The following is a 19,555-nucleotide window of genomic DNA, read 5'->3' as shown; positions in this document are numbered from 1 at the left end:
AAAAAAAAAAAAAAAAAAAAAAAAAAAAAAAAAAAAGGAAGTAAGAAACAAAAAAGCAGTACAATACCAAAGAATAAAAACAAAATAAATTTAGAAAGATAAAAATTATATTAGGAAAAATAAAAGTACAATTGAAACAATTGCAACAAGGTAAAATAAAACCACATCTGTTGAGATTTTAAAGTGAAGTCAGAAAGAAGTTAAGCAGAACAATCATCCAGTCAACTCCTTTATTCCGAGAGGATTATTTTTAGAAATTCTTGCTTTAATATATCAACAGTATCTCCTCAAAGGAGGGCCTTAGTCATGGTTTACTCCAGGGGGAGCTCTCAATTTCTTTAGTTTCCTTTGCTTATGAAAAATCTCTTCTAACCACCCAGTCATTTCTCCTGACATCTGAGGGAAAAGAGGTCTGTTTCTTAGTGAGTTTGGTCTGAGTAGGGTCTACATTGAAAAAGCAGAACTGTTTCTGTGTTCCCTCTGAGTTAAGTCTATAGACATTTGAAAGTCTAGGCTGAGATATCATAAGAAGCAGTGGACTGTCTGTCCACCGAGAGACCACCAGAAGAGCATTGCCATGGTGAATTGACTATCATCCACGTTTTGAACTCTGCATTGTGGGCTTGCACATATGTCTTCCCTGCTCTCAGCACCGATCAGTCCACTCAGGCTGACGGAGTTTGCAAGTGGTGGACTCCAAGCCTGAATGTCAATGTGATGATTGAAAATAAGAAATTGTAACTACCAGATGGACTGCACATTCAGGCACTCTCTGTTTGCAGGTATACAGAAAGGCAGACGAGAATCACAGTGTCTCTTGATGAGCATAAGAAATGGGAAAGAGGATTTAGTTACAGGATGTGGGTTCATTTAATGGCATCAGATTTCAGCAGCCCTACACATCCATCTCCTCAGGAGGAAAGCATCCTTCCAGGTGGAACAGAGCTTGCAAGGCCCTGATGAGGCTTCTCCCAGCACAGAGCTTGGGTGAACCTCTGTGGGGTTTCCATAGCAGACCAACTTCCTTCAGATCGATATAGTTCTTCTGAAACTATGTTAATACCATCTGGTCTTATTTTAATGGGAACTAGGCTGCCTAGGGTATCTGTTATGGATAAGATTCTCTGGAAAGCAGACTCTGAGACAGAGATTTGTGTGCCTTGGAGAGTGTTCTTGGGATGAACACCTATGGTGGAGTGAAGGAAGTAGGATGGGGAAGAGGGAGTTGAACTGCCATACAGATGTGACAAAGGTCAGACAATCCCATGGGAGATCCTGGAGGTAGAGTGGTCCTTTATAGTTGTTCTGTATCAAGGTAAGGGGCCCAGGCTTTGTTCCCTGCATCTGTCGCTGGATGAGGGTTACATATGGGAAGAAGTCATGACTTTGGGTGAGGCTGCTGTCTTCAACTAAGAGCAAGTCTTAGAGAAAAGCTCGTCTGAGCCATCAGATTCCAACACTGTTGCAGCTAGGGCAATAGATGCCTCAGTTCTACAACTTATGCTCCTTCAGTCCACGCTGTGACTTGTGAATATGAGCCCTGATCCCAGAGCCTGATTCACAGTGACTGTTGAGCCCCATACAAGCCCAGCCATAGCAGTGCAACGGCATGTGAGATGAGAGTCAGAAGTGGCTGCATGGGATTTCATTCATTTGAAACCTTATTATTAGTTGTTACGGCCTCAGGCATCCTCAGGGATGATAAATCCACATGATGGAGGGAACATATAGCCATCACATCCAGTGGTGTGGTCAGAATCTGGGTCATTACCACATTAGCCGTACACTTCCTCTTCCACCATGCAGAGGGACTGCTGTCCCTGAGCCCTCCGTTCATTCTTCTGTGTTTTTCCACCTGCAGCTCCCTTTGCCTGGGATGCTCTCTGCTTAGCCTTCCCCCACGTCCAGCTGATAAACTTCTACTCATCTTTCAGGGTCCAGTGTGAATGTCACCTTCTCTTGGAAACCTCCCCAGGCCAGCTCTTTCCATTGCCTAGCAGAATTTCTCATGCCCCCTCTGAGACCCCAGAGCACCTGTTATCCCTGCTTCAGGAGGCTCTCTCCATAATTGTGGGTCTGCTGGTCTTTTTCCTGCTGAGCTCTTAAGGCCAGGGGCTGGATTTCATCCCATCTGTATCTCTGAGCGCAGAGCCATACAGACTTGGTGCATGAGCTGAATGGATGAAGGAAGGAACTTGAAAGCTTTGAGTCAGGAATGAAGGAGAGCAGTCAGGCTGCAGAGAAGGCATGGTGGATTGAACTAGAAAGAGTTCATGTCAGGAAGCCCAGCAGGGAAGCTCCTCATCCTTCTTGACCTGAGCTGCAGTTTCACCTGAAACCTTCTGTCAGTACGCCCTTTCCCCTGTCCACAGGTGCTACCGCCCTCATTTCTCTACCCTGTGCCCAGTGCTATGGCTGAATATACCAGCAGTAGTGCCCAGTCAAAATGTGCTGAATAAATGAGAGAATCCAGAATTCAGGGATAAAGACCAGGAATGGGATGTGGCGGTAGGAAGAAAGGGTTAATTTAAAGATATTTTGAGGCAGAAGTAGAGACACAGATGTAGAGAACAAACATATGGACACCAAGGGGGGAAAGTGGGGGTGTGGTGGTGGTGGTGGTGGTGGGATGAATGGGGAGATTGGGATTGACATACATACACTAATATGTATAAAATAGATGACCAATAAGAACCTGCTGTATAAAAAATAAAATAAATTTTTTCAAATTAAAAAAAATTTTTTTGCGGTATGCGGACCTCTTACTGTTGTGGCCTCTCCCGTTGCGGAGCACAGGCTCCGGACGCGCAGGCTCAGCAGCCGTGGCTCACGGGCCTAGCTGCTCCGCGGCATGCGGGATCCTCCCGGACTGGGGCACGAACCCGTGTCCCATGCATCAGCAGGTGGACTCTTAACCACTGCGCCACCAGGGAAGCCCATAAAAATATTTTGAAAGTGGAAATGATAGGCTCGGATGACAGGCTGTTGTATCTGGAGAACAAGGAGGGCATGTGTCACAGGTTTGAAGTCCAAAGAATCAAGTAAGTCAGGTTTGGACGTAGAGTATGGTCAGCTCATGTGGTCCATACACTGAATATGAATATTTAAGTCAACAAAGCAATACTTTGGTTCAGAGAAAATGTGAACATAATATTGGAGAGCAGAAAAGGAGTACGGCACATAGATCTGGTGAGAGCTCCTGTTCAATTTGTGATGCTTCGTGTCAAATATTGCAAGCAATTTTTCAAGATCTTTTAAATGCTTCTAATAAGAAATGATGCTTAATTATGGGTTGGCTTGCCCAGACTGCTCTGGCCTCCCAGTGGCTGTCACGTGGATGTCATTGGTGAGATGTGGTTGAAGGCTCCAAGCACTAGGTGGCAACAGAGACTCACTTGCCTCCCTGGAGAGCACCTGCTTTTTGATAAACTACAAAATTAGCCTTGCATATTCCAGCTCTATAAAAATATTATAGGGATTCCCTGGTGGCGCAGTGGTTGAGAGTCCACCTGCCGATGCAGGGAACGCGGCTTCGTGCCCCGGTCCAGGAGGATCCCACATGCTGCGGAGCGGCTGGGCCCGTGAGCCATGGCTGCTGGGCCTGCGTGTCCAGAGCCTGTGCTCCACAACGGGAGAGGCCCGCATACCACAAAAAAAAAAAATTATAGATTCCTGTTTGTAAAAAAACACACAAAACTTCATGTTATAAAATGGGGCATTTTACCAAAGATACATATAAAGAGTGGAAAAACTATTCAGAATAAATATACAAACAAATCAAATGACTGTTTTTCTCTAACCAGGTACTATCCTGCCTGACTTTTCCTGAGGAACTCATCACTCCAGGGGTTCTAGCTGGCTCTTTTTCTGCATTCTGTTTGTCTGCCTCAGCTTCTGTCCTAGAATTTTGTGAAGTTTATTTCTGCCTTTTCTGAGGCTTGAAAGAAATTGCACTACTTGTTTCTTTCTTCCTACATAGATTTTCACACAAAACAGGGACAAAGGCTTGTGGTAGGGGTTACTTGATGAACCATTTGAAGGTAGACAGAGAAGGCTAACTGCCTGCACAGAAACATTGATTTTGTGGAGCTCGGGCGAGCCATCAAACCATGCTGATTTCAGCTTTCTCACCTGTAAAATGAGGATTATCGCAACATCTTCCACATGGGGTTGTTTTAAGATTGGATAAGAAGAGGACAGGAGACACTGAAAATTGCAAATCAGGGTACCAATGTTGTAGATCAATAGATCTCTTTTAAAAAGATGCTGTTCCTCAAAGAGAAACTCTTTACTTAATTTTAAAGAACATGCTAGCTGTGGAGGATTCTTTCACAAAATGTGACAGTTGTGGAACAACCCATGCATTCTGAGTGTGGAGGCCAGGCTCTGCCTCTCCTCTGGAGTCTAGAACACGGACCTTGGTTGCTATTCTGTTAGAAGCCAATGAGGTGCCCCAGGTGCAGTCTACCAGGAAAAGGGGCCGAACAGCTGTTTCACTGGGAGGAGGCCGTTATGAACTTGGCGGTTTCCTGGAGCTCGTCATTGCCATAATTAGAGAATGTTAAAAATCGTAGGTTAATTTTCCACTTCTGTCTCCGGTGCAAATCCCATCAAACTGGGGTGGTAATGCTCAGTCTGGAGTACAGAGATGGCCTCAGCTGGATTCCACATGGCATGTGCTGAGTGCTGACTGCTGGGGTCACCACTCAGCTGCAGGTACAGGAGCAAGCCTGAGAGCAGGCCACCCTGGTTGGCCTGAGGGGCTGGGTTATGTCGAGCCTGCACAGTATTTTTTTGTTTTAGAAAATTTGAGCCCGCATTTAACAGCTGGGAACTTTGATATGTTAAATCTGGATTTCTGGCTTCTCTCAAAAAATTAGAAGATATAGCAACATGGGTCCTAATTAACTCACGGAGACCACTGATTTGTGTTGAGGGGAAGCTGTCCCTTTAGTGAAGCACAAGGTAGGCTGTTTGCCCCAGTCCTCACCTTTCCCTATTTTATTATCCCCAGGACTGCTTCACTCATTTGTGTCACCTGCCTGACCCCCTTTGGCATATGAGTTTGCTACCTCAAATTAGACTATGAAAAGTTCTGAGAATTATGCGTAGTTGCATTAAAGAAAAAATTTTTTTCTTTTAAGGGCAGTGTGGTTACTGCAAAGCCCACACCCTAAGTGGAAGTGTGGTCATGACCTTTGACAAGCACTGCAAAATCTTCCGTTTTTTACCCTTCAGTCTCACTTTCGTTCTCACTATTTCTTCACTTATATTAACTGGGGCTAGTGTAGTTAAGATAAGCTGAAGCAGCGTTTTTTAAAAAAGGACTTTATCTATCTATCTCTTTATCTATCTATCTATCTGTCTGCTTTTTCCAAAGTCAGTGTGTTGAATGTTCTATTTCATTTCATCAAGAGAAGAAAAGAGAATTGCCTGAGGTTCCTTTTGGTATGTAGCCCTAGATCCTAGATTCATTTCTAGGATTGTGGGTTGGTGATTGATATAGAAACAAAGAAAATCCTCTTCCTCCTTATTAAGTGATACAAGCTTAGAGAACTTACAAACTATTTATTTATAAACATTTACCTATATGTAAGCAGCAATCAGTTAGAAGATATGATGGGAGAAAACAATCCATTTGTAATAGTAACAAAACAGATAAAATACCCCCCAAATAAATTTAATCATATAAATAGATTTGTATCAAAAACATTTAAAATGCTATATTAAGCCACAACAAAAAGGGTACAAAAGAAGCCTTACACAATGGAAAGTTCTGCTGTGTTTGAGCTTTCATATGCTTGAGAAGACTCATTATCAAAATACGTTGTCTCCCTAAATTAATCCAGAAATCAGTTACTTTCCTGATTTAAAAATTCGCATTTTTTGGGCTTCCCTGGTGGCGCAGTGGTTGAGAGTCCGCCTGCCGATGCAGGGGACACGGGTTCGTGCCCCGGTCTGGGAAGATCCCACATGCTGCGGAGCGGCTGGGCCTGTGAGCCATGGCCGCTGAGCCTGCGCGTCTGGAGCCTGCGCGTCCGGAGCCTGTGCTCCGCAATGGGAGAGGCCACAACAGTGAGAGGCCCGCGTACCGCAAAAAAAAAAAAAAATTCGCATTTTTAAGCATATAAACTGAATCTAAGGTCACATGAAAACAAGCATATTCTTTTTTTTTTCTTTTTTTTTTTTTTTTACTTTTTCAAGCCCATTTAATACCTTCCAGGCCCCTCAGGTGCATATAGTTGTTTGTTTGTTTGAATTATTAACATTTTGCTTTTTTTAAAAATTGGAGTATAGTTGATTTGCAATGTTGTGTTAATTTCTGCTGTTAGCAAATTGATTCAGTTATACATATATACACATTCCTTTTTAAAAAATATTCTTTTCCATTATAGTTTGTCATAGGATATTGAATATATTGAATAGTTCCCTGTGCTATATAGTAGGACCTTGTTGTTTATCCATCCTATATATAAAAGCTTACATCTGCTAACCCTTCCTCCCACTCTAACCCTCTCCCAACCCCCTCCCCCTTGGCAAACACCAGTCTGTTCTCTATGTCTGTGATTCCATTTCTGTTTCATAGATAAGTTCATTTGTGTCATAGTTTAGATTCCACATATAAGTGATATCATATGGTATTTGTCTTTCTCTTTCTGACTTCACTTAGTATGATAATCTCTAGTTGCAACCATGTTGCTGCAAATGGCATTATTTCATTCTTTTTTATGGCTGAGTAGTATTCCATTGTATATATATGTACCACATCTTCTTTATCCATTCATCTGTTGGTGGACATTTAGGTTGTTTCCATGTCATGCCTATTGTGAATAGTGCTGCTATGAATATAGGGGTGCATGTATCTTTTTGAATTATAGTTTTGTCTGGATGTATGCCCAGGAGTGGGAATGCTGGATCATATGATAATTCTGTTTTTAGTTTTCTGAGGAACCTCCAAACTGTTTTCCACAGTGACTGCACCAACTTATATTCCCATCAACAGTGTAAGAGGGTTCCATTTTCTCCACATCCTCTCCAGCATTTTTTATTTGTAGACTTTTAAATGATGGCCATTCTGACTGGTGTGAGGTGGTACCTCATTGTAGTTTTGATTTGCATTTCTCTAATAACTAGCGATGTTGAGCATCTTTTCATGTGCCTATTGGTCATCTGTTTGTCGTCTTTGGAGAAATGTCTATTTAGGTCTTCTGCCCATTTTTGGATAAGGTTGTTTGTTTTTTTTGTTGTTGTTGAGTTGTTTGAGCTGTCTGTATATTTTGGAGATTAATCCCTTGTCGGTCACATCATTTGCAAATATTTTCTCCCTTTCTATAGGTTGTCTTTTCATTTTGTTAATGGTTTCCTTTGCTGTGCAAAAGCAAACAAGCATATTCTTTTTTTAAAAAAAATTTTTATTGGAGTATAGTTGACTTACAATGTTGTGTTAGTTTCAGGTGTACAGCAAAGTGAGTCAGTTATATAAATACATATATCCACTCTTTCTTTTATTTTTAGATTCTTTTTCCATATAGGCCATTACAGAGTATTGAGTAGAGTTCTCTTTTATTAGTTATCTATTTTATGTGTAGTAGTGTATATATGTCAATCCCAGTCTCCCAATTTATCCATACCCCTCCTTATCCCCTGGTAATTATATGTTTGTTTTCTACAACTGTGACTCTACTTCAGTTTTGTATGTAAGTTCACTTGTATCCTTTTTTTTTTTCAGATTCCATATATAAGTGATATCATATGATATTTGTCTTTGTCTCACTTACTTCATTCAGTATGACAATTTCTAGGTCCATCCATGTTGCTACAAATGGCATTATTTTGTTCTTTTTTATGCCTGAGTAATATTCCATTGTATATATGTATCACATCTTCTTTATCCATTCCTCTGTTGATGAACATTTAGGTTGCTTCCATGTCCTGACTACAGTAAATAGTGCTGCAGTGAACATTGGGGCACATGTATCTTTTCAAATTATTGTTTTCTCCAGGTATATGCTCAGGAATGGGATTGCTGAGTCACATGGTAGTTCTATTTTTAGTTTTTTAAGGAACCTCCATACTGTTCTTTATAGTGGCTCTACCAGTTTACATTCCCATCAGCAGTGTAGGAGGTTTCCCTTTTCTTTAGGCTCAGCAGCCATGGCTCACGGGCCCAGCCTCTCTACGGCATGTGGGATCTTCCCGGACCAGGGCACGAACCTGTGTCCCCTGCATCGGCAGGTGGATTCTCAACCACTGCGCCACCAGGGAAGCCCTCCACCCATTTTTTTGATTAGGTTATTTGTTTTTTTGATATTGAGTTGCATGAGCTATTTGCATATTATGGAGATTAATCCCTTGTCAGTTGCTTTGTTTGCAAATATTTTCTCCCATTCTGAGGGTTGTCTTTTTGTTTTGTTGATGTTTTCCTTTGCTCTGCAAAAGCTTTTAAGTTTAATTATATCCCATTTGTTTGTTTTTGGTTTTATTTTCGTACTTTAAGAGGTGGATCAAAAAGATCTTGCTGTGATTTATGTCGAAGAGTGTTCTGCCTATGTTTTCCTCTAAGAGTTTTATAATGTCTGGCCTTACATTTAGGTCTTTAATCCATTTTGAGTTTATTTTTGTGTATGGTGTTAAGGAGTGTTCTAATTTCATTCTTCTACATGTAGCTTTCCAGTTTTCCCAGCACCACTTATTGAAGAGTTTGTCTTCTCCATTGTATATTCTTGCCTCCTTTGTTATAGATTAGGTGACCATAGATGTGTGGGTTTATCTCTGGGCTTTCCTGTTCCACTGATCTATATTTCTGTTTTTGTGCCAGTACCATACTATTTTGATTACTGTAGCTTTATAGTGTAGTCTGAAGTCAGGAAGCCTGATTCCTCCAGTTCTGTTTTTATTTCTCAAGATTGCTTTGGCCAATTGGGGTCTTTTGTGTTTCCATACAAATTGTAAAATTTTTTGTTCTAATTCTGTGAAAAATGCCATTGGTAATTTGATAGGGATTGCAAGGAATCTGTAGATTGCCTTGGGTAGTATAGTCATTTTCACAATATTGATTCTTCCAATCCAAGAACATGGTATGTCTCTCCATCTATTTGTGTCATCTTTGATTACTTTAATCAGTATCTTATAGTTTTCTGCATACAGGTCTTTTGCCTCCTTAGGAGGTTTATTCTTAGGTATTTTATTCTTTTTGTTGCAATGGTAAATGGGATTGTTTCCTTAAATTCTCTTTCTGATGTTTCGTTGTTAGTGTATAGGAATGCAAGAGATTTCTGTGTATTAATTTTGTATCCTGCAACTTTACCAGATTCATTGATGAATTCTGGTAGTTTTCTGGTAGCATCTTTAGGATTCTCTATGTATAGTATCATGTCATATGCAAACAGTGACAGTTTTACTTCTTCTTTTCCAATTTGGATTCCTTTTATTTCTTTTTATTCTCTGCTTGCCATGGCTAGGACTTCCAAAACTATGTTGAATAAAAGTGGCGAGAGTGGACATCCTTGTCTTGTTCCTGATCTTAGAGGAAATATTTTCAGGTTTTCACCATTGAGAATGACGTTAGCTGTGGATGTCATATATGGCCTTTACTGTGTTGAGGTATGTTCACTGTATGCCCACTTTCTTTTTTCTATGTTCAATTTTTATTTTTTAAAAATATCTTTATTGAAGTGTAATTTCTTTACAATGTTGTGTTAGTTTCTGCTGTACAATAAAGTGAATCAGCTCTACATATACATCTAACCCCATATCCCCTCCCTCTTGCGTCTCCCTCCCACCTTCCCTATCCCACCTCTGTAGGTGGTCACAAAGCACTGAGCTGATCTCCCTGTGCTATGCAGCAGCTTCCCACTAGCCATCCATTTTACATTTGGTATGTAAATATGTCAGTGCTACTCTCTCACTTCATCCCAGCTTTCCCTTCCCTCCCTGTGTCCTCAAGTCTGTTCTCTACATCTTTTGCCCACTTTCTGGAGAGTTTTTATCATAAATGGGTGTTGAATTTTGTCAAAAGCTTTTTCTGCATCTATTGAGATGATCGCATGGTTTTTATTCTTCAATTTGTTAATATGGTGTGTGTATCACATTGATTAATTTTGTATATTGAAGAATCCTTGCATCCCTGGGATAAATCCCACTTGATCATGGTGTATGATCCTTTTACTGTGTTGTTGGATTCTATTTGCTAGTGTTTTGTTGAAGATTTTTGCATCTATATTCATTAGTGATATTGGCCTGTAATTTTCTTTTTTTGTGGTATCTTTGTCTGGTTTTGGTATCAGGGTGATGGTGGCCTTGTAGAATGAGCTTGGGAGTGTTCCTGCCTCTGCAACTTTTTGGAAGAGTTTGAGAAGGATGGGTATTAGCTTTTCTCTAAATGTTTGATAGAATTTGCCTGTGAAGCCATCTGGTCCTGGACTTCTGTTTGTTGGAAGATTTTTAATCACACTTTCAATGTCATTGTGATTGGTGTGTTCATATTTTCAGCTTCTTCCTGGTTCAGTCTGGGAAGGTTGTGCCTTTCTAAGAATTTGTCCATTTCTTCCAGGTTGTCCAGCATATTCTTTTTTTTTTGGGGGGGGGTCTGCCACATGGCATGTGGGATCCTAGCTCCCTGACGAGGGATCGAACCTGCATCCCCTGCATTGGAAGTGCAGAGTCTTAACCACTGGACTTTCAGGGAAGTCCCTGTCCAGCATATTCTTGAAGAGAAAAATTTTGGAAAAGAGAAAGAATAGAAGAGATATTGGTCATATAAGACACTAAAACATTATAAATCTACAGTAATTAAAACAACATGGTAAATATGCATAACTAGATCATTATTACAGACTAGAAAGTCAAGCCAAATACATATGGGAATTTAGTATATGATACTAATATGAAAAGGTAAATTATTCATTTAATAGTGTTCAGACAAGTAGACAATTATATGAAAAACATTGGATCTCTAACTCAGTTCCTACACCAAATTAAATTCCAGCTAGATGAAATATACAAATGTGAAAAATGAAATAATAGAAGTAATATGTGAAAATATGAGAGATTTGACTAATAATACAAAATCTGGAAGGGTCTTCTAATAAATCACACACACACACAAGTTGGTAAATTCTACTACAAAGAAATAACAAAAAATATTGTGCATAAATAAAGAATACTCAAACAAAATTAAAAGAAAAAGGAGGAAACACAAAACTGGGAAAATGATTGCAAGCAGTATAACTAATATAGGGTTATCTTCCATAATATCTTTCTTTATTCCATAATTATTTCTTAGTATATAAAAATTCCTGCAAGTAAATATGAGATGGATAAATGATAAAAACAAATTATTATCAAAAAAGGAAGTACAAATGATTCAAACCTGGAAAAATGTTCAGCTTTAGTGTATAATAGTAGAAATGCAATTAATGGCATGGTAAGATGTCTTTTTTTTTTTAACCTATTGGATTAGCAAAGAGTATCAAACTAGAAAAACAAGAGTCTTTTTCAAAGACTTGAAGGCTTGTGAGCCAAACAGATGGATTCTGTGCTTCCAAGAATTACTGTTTGCATTTTGAACTTCTTGAAGAAATGTAGATGTCTGTGAAGTAAACTAGCGTGTTAAAATAGAGTTTGCAACAATAATACAATAATAATTGTTGCAGGCAAAAATCATTAGTAGATGCTAAAATTAGTGGACAACATGCATGACTGAGATGTAGAGTATTAATACAGTCTCAAACTATCTCCCTATAAATTAATTAATTACAAAGCAAGAAGTAGTAATTTACAGTAGTGAGTCCAGGTATTCACCATCCTGTAAGGAAGCCCAGTTAGCCACATGTAGAAGATCTGAATCTCCCAGGGACAGACATCAAGTATGTGATGTATGTGCGTAAAGGAGCCTTCAGGTGTTCCCAGCTTTTAGACTTCAAGTTTTCCATCTGAGAACTCCAACATCATGCAGCAGAGACAAGCCATCCCTGATGCACCTTGTCTAAATTCCTAAACCCCAGAATCCATGATCATAATAAATGGTTGATTAATGGTGGTGAGTTTGGGGATAATTTGTTGTGTAGTCCTAGTAACTGGAACAGGTGTTGTCTGCCAAATTTCTCCACCATAAAGTTACCACTTTCCCCTTTGTAAGTAGTAAATAATTTATATTTTGAGATTATATAAATATTCTGTTCCTCACCAAACTTTCACCCTAATCAAACTAGTTTTAGTGTCCATTGATGATTTTCTAATTGTATTATTCCTTCTGTATTTATTAGCGTTTTTCCATAAAGAAGAACTTTATCTTTTCCCCTACTTATGTATATATGTGTCTACTCATAACAGTGTGATCTCATGCATTCTTATTTTATTCAGTGGAATATAATGCATTATTATCACTAATGCTCAGATTGTCCCAGATTTGGCCAGTAGGATTCCTTTGAGATGATCCTGGGTCATTTTCTCAACTACCTATTGAGCATCTCTTTAGTTTCTGGTACAAAAGATGTTCCAGGCTCATCTTGTGCTCGAAAAGCTTCAGTCCTGGAATATAAGACTTTTGTCTAAGGAGCCCTGGTTCATTTAATGAAGAATGGTATTTAGAAACCAAGACATAAGTGCTAGATATGCTGATTGCTGTTGGGGTGGCATTTCTTCTAAGTGCTCTCAGTGGACAGAGCTAGAAAATATACTTATTTAACTATTTATTTATCTACCTATTAAAAAGCACGAGTTCAGGGACTTCCCTGGTGGTGCAGTGGTTAAGAATCTGCCTGCCAATGAAGGGGACATGGGTTCAAGCCCTGGCCCAGGAAGATCCCACATGCCATGGAGCAACTAGGCCTGTGTGCCACAACTACTGAGCCTGCACTCTAGAGCCCACGATCCACAACTGCTGAGCCCACATGCCACAGCTACTGAAGCCTGTGTGCCTAGAGCCCGTGCTCCACAACAGGAGAAGCCACCACAATGAGAAGCCCACGCATTGCAATGAAGAGTAGCCCCCGCTCGCTGCGACTAGAGAAAAGCCCGCGTGCAGCACCGAAGACCCAATACAGCCAAAAATAAATAAATAAATAATTGATCAATTTATTTAAAAAAAGCACGAGTTCATACTGATACCTCCAATTGCAATGCATAACCAGAGAACCTTCTTGTCTTCCCCTTTTCCATGTTTGTAACTCTTTTCTTTGACATAGTGAGAAAACTGGCCCCCAGTCCTCTTAACATGTTTACTCATTTGCTCAAGCCTAGGATACACAGAAAGTAGTTTCAGAATTGCTGACTCATGCCACTGAGAGAAGCAGTCTACTGTCTGGAGTTCAGCATTTGTTTTCAGGAATTTTTTTAGGCAATACTTATATTGAGTGAAATGCACATATCGTTAAAAGTATGGTTTGATATATTTTGACACATGAACACACACATACTCCTATTGAGGCATAGAACATCCCATCACCCCAGAAAGTCCCCTCATGCCCCTCCTTAGTCAATCCTCCCAGAGTTAATCACTTTTCTGATTTTTTTCACTATGGTTTTGTCTTTTGTAGAACTTCATATAAATAGATTCATACATTGTCTACTTTTTTATGACTGGCTTCTTTCACTCAGCATAATGTTAATGAATTTCGTTTATCATCTGACAGTAGTTTTTTCCTATTTATTGCTGAGTAGTATCCATCTTATACCACTGTTCATTATCTATTTTCCTGGGGGTAGAAATTTGGGTTGTGTTCTATTTTTGACCATTATGAATAATTCTTATACAAGGTATTTTGTGGATATATGTTTTCATTTCTCTTAGGTAAACAGGATCAGAAGTACAGTAGGTACATGTTTAAATGTATAAGAAAATAACTTTCCAAAGTTGTACCATTTTACAGTCCCATCAGCAACTTATGGGAGTTTTGGTTGCTTCACATCCTCATCAACATTTGGTATTTTCAGTCCTTTTAATTTTAGCTATTCTAGGAGTTTTTATTTTTATTTTTTCATTGGCAATGACTTTGAGCTTTCTTCCCCGACTTTTAAAGCATGGGCATCCCCAAGGCTTAGGTTTTGGCTCAATCTCCACTCTCTCTCTTCCTTTGGATTTAGTTCAGGGAGTGGGAATAGTTGTATGGTTCTTAAGATTTTTGCAGTTAAGCTTGAAGAAATGGATCAGAAAGTTCAAGGATGCTCTGTACATTCCTAATTCAGATTTACATAAGCTTTTGTTAATGAGACAAAAATTTTGTAATTACATGTGCATATAATTTACTTGGGTTTGTTCTGTTTTGTAAAGCTGGTTTCAATTATAGATATTTATAAAGAAAATGAGTATCTGGCATTGTTTACATGCTAACACTTCCAGAGTTTTTATGAAAATCACACAAGTGGAAAGATGAATTCTCATAAAATTTTCTTAACAGCCTTTTTATTTTTAGAAAGTAATGCAAACCGTTCAAGGCTAGCATCAACATATTGCCAGACCGATAATTGTACTGAGTGTTCTTTTAATACTTTCCTTTGTGCATACTTTCAGTATGGCCACCATGTCCCCATATATTATCTGCACTTTGCAGGTGGAGAAATGGGGGACGCAGAGAGGTGAAGCAACTTGCTTAAGATCTCACAGTTGGTAGCAGATCAGGAGTTAAAACGAAGGAGTCTGTGTCATGGCCCATGCTGATTCCATTAGGAGGTGCCGGGGCCTCCCACTGAGCCCAATATGTTCCTTGGCCCTAAAAGCATCTTGTTCCTTTTGTTTCAAACAGCACCATGGAACATCTCAGGCGCCAGATCCAGCCAGGGACAGGGAATGTCTAAATTTGGATGAGGGTGTGGGTGGTTGACCCCAGAACTTTCAGGAAGGGGCAGATGTTTCTGCTGGCTTCCCCTAGAGTGGAATGGGTTTTCAGCTGAGCATCAGTGGGGCGTGGCATTGTGAACTGGGCTCTCTGGCCCTCCTTACAGAAACAGTTGCATGATGAGGGGCTGAAGGTGGCCCTGTTGTAGTCCCAGGACTCAGGAATCTCTGTCAGGATGGCCAGGATCTGGGTTGGAATGTCCAAGTGAGCTGGGCCCACCCTCTGCTCCTGGATGCAGCAACAATAACTTGTTCACCTTCTCATTCCTGCTTCTCTGGTCAGAGAATTTCAGTAATTTCAAGGCAGCCTTTGTCCATATTTATAGACCCTTTACCTGGGTCCACATTCTAGTATCAACATCATTATTCAACTTTTTCATTCCTTGTGTTTCATTAAGAGGTTTTAGGGGCACAGTAGCTCAGGAAATACCCTCCAGCTGCAACCTGCAAGTTGTTTTCCAAAGGAAAGCCTCAACCTAAACACTGGTATGTCTAATAATATACTTTACCATTGTAGGTGTTTCTCAGACTGGACTACTTTGACTGGAATTATAGCACCAGATATAAAATAATTTGTAAGGACAACATCTAGAAATTATTTCAAAGAGAGGTGGCTATAGGCTGAACCTTATGTCATTTTTAAATTATAGACTTTCATAAAATGGAAACATTTATAGTGAAAACTAAAGATAGGCTATTTACCATGAAAATATGGTATCATTTGGTGGTACAAATTAATCTGAACTTGTAGGCATGAAGCCTAAGTTAACTGTGTTAAGATGTATAAGAAATTGTTGTCAAATGAGAATTTGGCTACAAATTGAGGATAAAAATGAAAACACTTAAAAAGAAATCAGTATGCTAGCAATGAAGTCTTACTTTGCACAGTCAATCTCAGTTGTATGACAGATATGTCCCTGAAAAACATGGTATTTGAAAACATATTGACAGACACATGAAGTCTATGGAAAATTGGGAAATGGATGTGTGATTTGATGACTTCCTTTCATGTGTTACAAGTCTGAATAGTGTCATGGAGCCAACAGCCTTACTAAGTCCTTGGTAAATGAGAAAGAAAGTCTTAGGTAGTGGGTGTTAATGGTCTTAGAGACCACATAGAAATATAGGCCAAGGAATGTGGTTTGAAACTGAGAAGTCTAGAGGGACAGGGTGAGGCAGAGTCTCTGGCCTGGGGGTTTGATGTGGAGAGGGGAAAAAATAGAGCTACTGTGGATGGGGCAGACAGATCTGGGGGCAGCACCACAGCACAGCATGGGGACCCTGGGTCTTAGCTGCCAGAGAAGGAAGCCAGGAATCAAGAGCTGGGACTGGGAGCAGAGTGGGTGCCCAAGGCCCCTTCCTGTCTACTTCTCATTTACTTCCTCATCTGGAGCTAGTTGTTTAAGTATCACAGGGAAGTTTGCACAGCCTGATGCATTCTCCTTGCAAGGGCTACAACTTACAGAAACTGCTCCATTATATGGAGCCTATTTCTTGCAACAGAACATGACTTTGTACAGTGCCAACTATGATTCAAAGAGAAGAGCTTTAAAAGGAACCCTATCACAGTGTTTGTCCTCTCCTGGGAAGTGTCTGGGTTGGGTTCATTTCTGCGACCCCAGAGTGGGTATTGGGGAATGTGTCATCCAAAATGAATGGATCTGACCTGCCTAGCAGGATTATAATGAATCCATGTGGGGTTGTTTGTTTTCCTCTTCTCTCCACCATAACCAGCTGAGGGTTCAGGAGGGTGAGTTTGCCAGACAGTGAGGACCCTGGCAGGCAGAGCCAGTGGCTGTGATGGTGGACAATTCTTGTCCTGATCAATTCAGAACACCTGTACCGCCAGCCATGGTCCTTCCTCCAATCATGGTATCATGGGGCACCAAGATAGGGCCTGTATCTCCTCTGTACCCCATCCCCAAGAGATCTAATCTAGAGTGAAGATGAAGTATCTTTCAGGGGTCAGACTTTAAAGGGCAAAGTCTTGCTAAAGCCAGAGGAGACTGTGTCCCTGCAAGTGTATTCTCATCATGGCGGTAGCCATGTGGTTTGAACAAGATATGGCAGATTATGTCGGTAGCCAGAGATCTAATGGGGTCTACAAATGTTAAAAGTCCTTTTCTCTAATTTCTCAGCCAGGACTCATGCCTAGGGGATGTCAAATCCTATTAAAATAAGAAAATAGGTGGTAGAATGGGAATTTTTAGCTGCATTTGAATAGCAAATATTAGCAAAGTCCAGGAATTAAACAGCTGAGGGAAGGCCAAGTTTGGAATGAGTCATTATCCTCACCTGGCCTCTAAAGGCACAGGATTGGAGAATGTTAGTGGAGGTGGTAGCAAAGGCTAAGAGGGATTTAAGGGAAATACGAACATGGTTAACCTCCCTCAACTTCCCTCCCTTCCTTCCTTTGGAATAAGGGATTCAAAGTTGGCAGCAACAGTGTATACATTCCTGTACTATTGAGTACCTTGTCATACATGCGTGCTTGTTTTCTATAAGTAAAAAATAATGCTGCCACAGTAAGACTCAGAGTGAGTGAGTTGTGCTGAGATGGCCTTATTAAATACCAGCCAACAATGCTGGAAAGTCATTTGGAAACATGTTTCAAGAGCCTTAAAATATGCATGCCCCTTTACTCTGGTTCCAGAGTAAAGGAATTTTAAAATAAATTTTAAGGAATTTATCATAGGAAATAATCATTGCAGAATTTTTTTTAATGGGGAAAATTGAAAGCATCTTCCTAAATATCCAACAACAGGGAAACTTAAAAAATGAAAATTAGATTAGATATCAAAATGTTAACATTGGTAATCTCTGGCTGTGGTACAGGATCACAACCCCTAATTAAAGCCTTTGATGTCAGGTGCTGTTACGGACAGAATGTTTGTGTCTCCCTACAGTTCATATGTTGAAGCCTATATGATATTTGGTTGGGGATCTTTGGGAGGTAATTAGGCTTCTATGAGGTCATGAGGGTGGGGTCCCCATGGGGATTAGTGCCCTTATAAGAAGAGGAAGAGACACCAGAGCTTCCTCTCTCCACCATAAGAGGGCAAAGTGAGAAGGCAGCCATTTACAGGCCAGAAAGAGGGCTCTCACCAAGAATAGAATCTGCGGCTTCCCAGTCTCCAGAACTGTGAGAAAATGTCTGTGGTTTAAGCCACTCAGTTCAGTTCCATTCAGTTCCCATGAGTTCCGGTTAAGTTTTGTCACCACATTTTTGGTTTTCAGAGCTCTTGCATTTCCCACTTCTGTGAGGAAAGCACATGAGGGAAAGCTTCCCTCCAGAGGTGGGGCCTTGGAGCTTCCCCCACTGCTCCTGGCCCAGGGAGTAAGGGGGCTCTGAGTCTGTGCTTCAGGCCCTGACTTTTAGGTTTGGAGGTAGGAGTAGAAATCTTTATTTCACACTTAGAGTTTTCTCTTATGCAGTAGAGAATCCTGGAGGGGAGGATCTGGGCACACATCCTAGATTCCCAATAAACCCCTTAGTTAATACTGTATCAAGGCACATTTTGGATATTTGCCCAATATAATTGGTTAGTCTGTTTCAGATCACTATCTGAAAACACTAGGTCTTTTGTTGCTTCTCTTTTTTTGCATACACGTTGGCACTGGCATCCCTGATACAATCTCTATTGTCTTTATTCCTGTTGCCTGGTCACATTGCTGGGACTACTCCCCTGCTGCATGTACATATTGTGTCTAAATCCAATTTAGGCTCACTTCTGCATTTGTTTTAAATATATAGATCCCCAAACTTGACCGTAACTCCTTCTCATTTTAACCTCTATATTGGTAGGATTATGTTCAGAATAGAGTTCGCTTGCTTTCTGTACGGAAAGATAACTGTTGAGCTTACTCTTTATGGTCGTTACTGCCCAGACCGTATAAAATTAGATGTCTGCTCATAGGAAACTGACAGAAGATGAATGGTTTTTGCCTGGCTGAGATGCAAATGCTTCTGTTTGGTAGAGAAGATAACCTCAAGAGTGATGGTTTTGTTGCTGTGTAGGGTGTTAACAAATTTTGCATCTAATTTAGCAATCTTATTCCCCTGTTTCCTTTATCACTGACTCTCTATCTCATTTTCTTGCGTCCTTCCTTGAACCAGCTTTTTCATCCTGCCTTTCCTCATTAATAAATTATGGAAAATTTTTTGACGCATGCTCCTTATATATTTATATGAAAATTACATGTTTTGGCATTTTGAAAATTCTACTTTGCCACCCCCAAATGTGACTGAGATTGAATTTCTCACCACTGTGGAGAGTTATTGAACTTAGATTTATTTGAGTTAGAAAAATGAAGTGAAATGGAATTCTCGCTCCTAAGTGTGGTGGTGTTTTTTTTTTTATAAATTTATTTATTTAATTCATTTATTTTGGGCTGCGTTGGGTCTTCGTTGCTGTGCGCGGACTTTCTCTAGTTGTGGCGAGTGGGGGCTACCCTCCATTGCGGTGCGCGGGCTTCTCATTGCAGTGGCTTCCCTTGTTGTGGAGCACGGGCTGTAGGCACATGGGCCCAGTAGTTGTGGCTCACAGGCTCTAGAGTGCAGGCTCAGTAGTTGTGGTACACGGACTTAGTTGCTCTGCAGCATGTGGGATCTTCCCAGACCAGGGCTTGAACCCGTGTCCCCTGCTTTGGCAGGCGGATTCTTAACCACTGGGCCACGAGGGAAGCCCCTAAGTGTGGTGTTTTAAAGACCAGCTTTTA

This window comes from Neophocaena asiaeorientalis, unplaced genomic scaffold (genome assembly GCF_003031525.2).
Source record: "Neophocaena asiaeorientalis asiaeorientalis breed wild unplaced genomic scaffold, Neophocaena_asiaeorientalis_V1.1 scaffold17, whole genome shotgun sequence".
NCBI classification, from domain to species: Eukaryota; Metazoa; Chordata; class Mammalia; order Artiodactyla; family Phocoenidae; genus Neophocaena; species Neophocaena asiaeorientalis.
Note: the sequence above shows the minus strand (reverse complement) of the source record.